General features: G+C 40.3%; 2 long non-coding RNA genes across 5 annotated transcripts; both read left to right on the top strand.

Moving 5' to 3' along the window:
- Positions 1 to 1,567: 1,567 nt before the first annotated feature.
- LOC309696684 lies at positions 1,568 to 3,171 on the top strand. Of its 3 annotated transcripts, none has more exons than XR_014273586.1 (6): positions 1,568 to 1,721; positions 2,023 to 2,224; positions 2,336 to 2,485; positions 2,655 to 2,798; positions 2,896 to 3,043; positions 3,160 to 3,171. It is a non-coding gene; the product is annotated as an uncharacterized lncRNA (long non-coding RNA). The 3 variants fall into 3 exon arrangements; XR_014273587.1 differs by having other exon boundaries at positions 2,336 to 2,513; XR_014273588.1 differs by having other exon boundaries at positions 2,336 to 2,798.
- A 7-nt stretch (positions 3,172 to 3,178) lies between these two features.
- On the top strand, positions 3,179 to 5,712 carry LOC309696672. Of its 2 annotated transcripts, XR_014273579.1 has the most exons (4): positions 3,179 to 3,225; positions 3,473 to 3,654; positions 3,752 to 3,862; positions 4,349 to 5,712. It is a non-coding gene; the product is annotated as an uncharacterized lncRNA (long non-coding RNA). The 2 variants fall into 2 exon arrangements; XR_014273580.1 differs by having other exon boundaries at positions 3,186 to 3,654.
- The last annotated feature ends 937 nt before the right edge of the window (positions 5,713 to 6,649 follow it).

Raw genomic sequence — 6,649 nt, 5'->3', positions numbered from 1 at the left:
AGATTTGTGCAGGTAAAATTAGCGTTTGTGCTGCTACAGTTTTTGAGATATTAAACTTTATTTTATAGGTCATTCAAAGGTCACCATCTCCCCAGACTGCTCCAAAACAAACCAAAATGGTCTACTTTTTTAGTGCTACGTTTGTTCTGATTTGTGCAGGTAAAATTAGCGTTTGTGCTGCTACGGTTTCCGAGATATTAAACTTTATTTTATAGGTCATTCAAAGGTCACCATCCCCCCAGACTGCTCCAAAACAAACCAAAATGGTCTACTTTTTTAGTGCTACGTTTGTTCTGATTTGTGCAGGTAAAATTAGCGTTTGTGCTGCTACAGTATCTGAGATATTAAAAGTTATATCTTTTGCTGATGACATCACCATCCCCCCAGACTGCTCCAAAACAAACCAAAATGGTCTACTTTTTTAGTGCTACGTTTGTGCTGATTTGTGCAGGTAAAATTAGCGTTTGTGCTGCTACAGTATCTGAGATATTAAAAGTTATATTTTTTGCTGATGACATCACCATCCCCCCAGACTGCTCCAAAACGGGCCAAAATGATCTACTTTTTTAGTGCTACGTTTGTGCAGATTTGTGCAGGTAAAATTAGCGTTTGTGCTGCTACAGTTTTTGAGATATTAAACTTTATTTTATAGGTCATTCAAAGGTCACCATCCCCCCAGACTGCTCCAAAACAAACCAAAATGGTCTACTTTTTTAGTGCTACGTTTGTTCTGATTTGTGCAGGTAAAATTAGCATTTGTGCTGCTACAGTATCTGAGATATAATGATTTTAATTATCACGGCCTACGCTGTATAACACCAGTGTCTGTGGCAGTGAGTTTCAGCAGCTGTGGAGTTTTGCACTTTTTCTAGGCTTGCTGCATATTAACTTTTATTAGTTTACACTTTAGGAACACAATTTATTCAGCGGAAAGGTTGATATTTCTTTTGTTACTAGTGCAGAAACGTACACAAGGTAGGCTAAAGTTTTTATTTTTTCTGTGGCAAAACTGAGTTTCATGTGAAGTGATTCACGTATACCTAAATTATTATTATTTTTTACATACCCAGTTGGCCTCTATGATTTTGTTTTGAATTATATATGTTCATTATTATTAATGTAGCTGTCTCAGAAAAAATGAAGTGTTTGCTTTGATAGGTTGTTACCTACGTGTAGAAAACTGAATATTCCACAGCACCTAGGCGAGGGATCTTCAACCTGCGGCTCTAAAGCAACATGTGGCTCTCCGGCCCCTCCACTGTAAGTGGACCAAGTAAGTCATTTTTTTATTATAAAGACAACAAGAAAGGGTTCTGTTAACAGTTTTTTTTTTAATGAAATATCTGCATTGACTATTCACTGAATGTACAAGGCTTTTAAAAGTGATTTAATGTTTCTTAGGTTCAAATCTGTTTACTGTAATTTTCAAGTTGGTTGCCCATCTTTCCTAATTTTCAATTATTATGGAAAGGACTCACGTAGCTGGCTTCATTTTAACAAATACTTTTTTCCGTTATAAAGCTTTGATGATTCATTGTCTTATCAAATCTAAAAATAAGCATTTTTATTTACATTTCCATAGCTTACACGATACAACAACTCATTTTCTAGATATTTATAGGCTCTTTCTTTTTTTAGGCTCTAGACAGGTTTTGTAGCAGCAGGGGGAAAAGGGGCCCTTTGAAATGAAAAGGATGCTGACCCCTGACTTAAGCCACCAGGTAAACACAAAACAAATACAGAAAAATTATTGACGGAAAAATGGAACGGGTACTTTCAAGGCTACGGGTGAAGGTGACTGGGTGTGTAAAAGCAAATATGCATCAGACTGACAAAGAAAAGAGTGTTAAAAGATTTTTAATTTAGAACTTTAACTTTATGTGCAAAACTGAACTTACTGATAACACACACTAGCCATTTGAACACATGTAACTGTAATGAACCAAATAAAACAGAAAAATGCAGGCAGCACTCATTATACTGTGTATAACACAGCATGGGGTTGTATTTTTTTCTTTTCAGATGCTCCTGTCACTCCATTTCCCAGGTCATCATAGCACTCCCACACACATGGAGCTCTCCTGCAGTATGCAGTGTAATGCCCCAAACTATCAGTGGTCATCTTTCCATGGAAAGCAATTAATGCCCTCAAAGTGAACGACTTTCCTTGGAGAACCAGGTTGGAGGGAAATTCATTCAGTGGAAATTCTGTTTGGTTTGCAAGGTCAGTATCAATCCACACGATATCTCCAATGTTGTAGCTGTGAGTAACTGTCCCTGCACAGAGCTCATTTCCTGTGGTGCTGTCTTCTGTTTTGAATTCTGATGGACACAGAGATGGATTGGAGAGTGGCCTGAGGCAGGTAGACTCAGGTAGGCCAAGTCCTGCTTCCACAGCCGTGCCAAGATGAGCCATACCAGACTCTTTGAGGACAGAGATGGCAGGAGAAACAAATGGCACTTCCCTTGTCATCCCTTTGCTGAGGTAGCAGTGCTGTGAGGAGCAGTGTTTGGTAAAATAAACACTTGAGATGTTCCTCATTGTCTTAGCAATTACAGCGGAGATATTGCACTGAGCATCGATTTGGATCGCAGCAGACCTCAACGAGACAGCTTCAAACATTACACTAAGCAGCTCTGCTCTCCTCCTGTAGGTTTGTTGGGTCACACCATCTGTGGCAATGGCTTTCACCAGCTGCAGGACTGGGTTTTCACTGTCTTTCAGAACAGCATTTTGAAATGTGGAGCTGTCACAGAAGGCACAACATAAGCACTGAAAAAATGCATCAAATGCACAGGTATTGAGCACAGAGATTGTCGATTCCCCTAATCTAATAGGCTGATGGAGGTTTCCATTTTTTAATAATCCCACTTTCACTCTTTTGGCCCCAAAAGTTTCATCTGCATGGAGCCATTCGGTACATGAAGAGAGGTAGGAAGTCCTCTTCCTTTTTTTGGGTGGAACAGCTAGGCCCCTCCAGTTCTCAACTGCATCCCCATCAGCCGGAAGAATGTTTGTGGCAGCATCAGATCCCACAAACGGGTGAGCATCCATTTTTATTTTGTCTTCTGCATTGTGAGTCGTCATGGATCCAGAATTGGCATCTGTGACTTTCAGTGGTCCCACTGTTGCCTCATCTTTGACCTTTTCTTTTGCAGAACAAATCCGCACATTTCCCTCGATGAATGAAAGATGACGAGCAATGAAGCGATCGACTCGAAGAGGCAAGTTGTCATGTTTGAAAAGGCCATGTTTTATGTTTTTGAACTCAGCTTCAACAGTGGCTGAACTTGCTGTGATGCTGGTGCTTTGGAAGAGAGGGACCATTATTCCTGTCCAGAGTGGCAAGTAACTTGCCAGTCTTATTATATGAGGAATAATCTCAGGGAGAAAGTGAATATTATCTCTATCCCCGTTTGCTGCAGCAAGTGACCTGCTCTCCTCACATATTTCTGTTACCCACTGTCGTAGGTCAGTCTGGATCTCATCCACTGAATCCACTCTCTCACTTTCCTCCGTCTGTTCATCTGGAATGATGATGGAGTCTTGAGCAATTTGGGCTTTCAAGTATTTCTTGCACCTTTCTGAAGGAAGAGGGGCTCCAGAACTGTCATCACCTTCTGCCTCACTGAGGGCCACAACAGTGATAGCATGTAGGAGCTGTTTTGCATGGTCCAAACATTGAGACTGAAGAAGTTTTGCTAATGACCTGACAAAGAAATCTTTAACACGATGTGTTTTCTTCTTCAGGCAGTCCCACTGGCATATCATCTTGATGCAGTGCGCAACATCAACCCTGATATAACAAGGGGGGAGTTTGGCAGACTGGGTTCCAAGAAGGACATGAAAGCATTCATTAAGGTAGGACTTCAGATCAGGATGAGGAGTGAAAGCCTTGACCAGAGCTCCCAGAATTGCCAGAGAAAAGGCACTCACAGCTTCCTTTGGCACAGGTGCACCTGCACGAATCCATTCTGTCAACCAGTTTGCGATGGCATTAACATCATGTTTCTCTGACAGCATTTGCACCACTGGGACACTGGGGCAATTGTTTTCTTTCAGAATACCTTGATAAAGGAAGATATGGCCAGATTTGCCATTTGGTCTCAGCAGTTTTTTCACAACTGAACCGGTTGCATCAAAACACACAGTTGGGGGAGATTTTTTTGACAATGTCTTATAAACATGCATCTGTGTTTGACTCCAGTAGTGACAGAAAAACTTGTCCAGTCCAATATCTCGGATGCTACCACTGTGAGGAACACTATATTTTAACAATTGCAGAGATGCAATGGGGTCCTTATCTCCTAATTCCAAGTCTTTTCTCTCTTGTTTGGCTTTTCGCAGTGTGGCCAAATTTGGAAGGTGGCTTGGCTCAGGATCTCCAACATCCATCAGATCTGCTGCCCTCGCTGACCTCCATACAGCTGGTTCCATTCTGCCCTCACACAGCTCTTTAGCGATCTGTTCACGCAGGTTTCCAGACATGAACCGCTTGGAGTGGCCAGTGTGCAGGGAGAAATCTGTATTTCTCATGAAACACTGGAGCACCATTGGACTATTAATTGCTGGCTGTCTGTCACATGACATTTCTAACTGGCCATGACACTCCTTACAGTCGCCTCTGATGTCCAGATATTTATTGGTGACAGTTGGATGGACCTTTGCTCTACGGAACACAAGTGTACATGTATTTTTGATCTTCTTCCATATAAGATCGTTGATGATATGAGTCCAAGTGCCAGGTTTCAAAATTGTGTATTCCCTTTTTTGGGTAGGAGAAAACTTGTCATTGTATTCAACCTTTTCAGGAATAAATTTAACCCAGTCCTCAAAAGGGACTTCTAGTTCAAAAGCTTGACAGTTTTCTTGTCCAGGAGAAATGCAATGTGAATCTAACTCTCCTTCACTATTACTTTCCTGATCACTGATTTCCAAAGCTGACCAGATGTTGTGTCTATTTAGCTTCACAAAAGTGTACAGGGCCTTTGCTGACATCTTGTCTTCTAGCTGCTGACTCAGCTCTTTCCAGACTGATGCAGCTGGAGTGGCTATTTTGCCATTTTGGACTATGGCCTCTTTTGAATTGCAAAGAACTGCAAAAATGGAAACCTTGTCTACAGATGGCTTTCGAGGCATCTAAAAAAAAAACAACAACACACTGATTATGATGGAGCAAAATGTGATTTCTGAACTATATATACAGCCAGGAGCAACCCCTCCCCCAAGTTCTCCACCAATCTACACTTTCATATTTTGTGGAATTATTGTTTTTAAGATGGAGCTATTGAATTTGTGAGTTTATTAAATTGAGTCTGAGTATTTAACCCATGTACTGTACAGCACTTTAGTCCAGTGTACTACATGTTTTAAAGTGCTTTAGAAACTTTTTTCTTGGACATTTTTGAAAATGTTTAACATTGAAAAAAAATCCTTTTGATCCAGACAGTTAGCTATATCATGTATTAACTCAGTAACTAAAACCTCAGTATTTTAAATGTAAGCTTACCTTGTTCAGAAATCAGATGAACGCTGTTCTAAGAATCCTTCAGACACAGTAATGCCAAAAAATAGTTTTTTCTGCCAGAAAATGTGTATTTGATGCAAAAGACTGCTAGCTTGTTCGTTTCTCAAAAAGTGTTCATGGGAGTGTAAAATGTTCAAATGTAGTTTTCAATAAAGTTTTTTTAATCCACTCTAAAAAAAATAAATACTCAAGCATTTGCATCGTGGTTTCATGAACAAAAAGTGATTGAAGTAAAGAAATTGAAGTTTAAAAAAAAAATACACTTATTACAAATTTAGCTTATTAAATACAACAAGAGGGTTTTTTTAACAGAACTTTATTGAACAAGTGAACACACAAAGTGAAAGGTCATTTGAAAAAGACATTTTTCAGCAGTAAACCATAACAGGATATCTCAAATCACAGGAGCACAAACGCTAATTTTACCTGCACAAATCAGCACAAACGTAGCACTAAAAAGTAGACCATTTTGGTTTGTTTTGGAGCAGTCTGGGGGGATGGTGACCTTTGAATGACCTATAAAATAAAGTTTAATATCTCAAAAACTGTAGCAGCACAAACGCTAATTTTACCTGCACAAATCTGCACAAACGTAGCACTAAAAAAGTAGATCATTTTGGCCCGTTTTGGAGCAGTCTGGGGGGATGGTGATGTCATCAGCAAAAAATATAACTTTTAATATCTCAGATACTGTAGCAGCACAAACGCTAATTTTACCTGCACAAATCAGAACAAACGTAGCACTAAAAAAGTAGATCATTTTGGTTTGTTTTGGAGCAGTCTGGGGGGATGGTGACCTTTGAATGACCTATAAAATAAAGTTTAATATCTCGGAAACCGTAGCAGCACAAACGCTAATTTTACCTGCACAAATCTGCACAAACGTAGCACTAACCGCTCCGCCTATTTGCCTTTACGTTTCAAGTGGGTGGGGGGTCAGCTTCACTCTGCTGGTGCTCAAGCCCCTCTAGCCCCCCCCCCCCCCTCCCTGCACGTGCCTGCTTTGAGGTAGGAGCCAAAAAGGGTGTAGTTTGTGTGTGTGAGCACCCGTGTGTACACCTGTGAGCATGAACGCGCTTGTTTTTAAAAGGTTCCTACATGTAATGATCTGCTAGAGGGTG

The sequence above is a fragment of the Aulonocara stuartgranti genome (genome assembly GCF_965226115.1).
Source record: "Aulonocara stuartgranti genome assembly, chromosome: 20".
NCBI classification, from domain to species: domain Eukaryota; kingdom Metazoa; phylum Chordata; class Actinopteri; order Cichliformes; family Cichlidae; genus Aulonocara; species Aulonocara stuartgranti.
The sequence above is the reverse complement of the archived record's forward strand: the minus strand, read 5'-3'. Positions and strand labels throughout refer to the sequence as shown.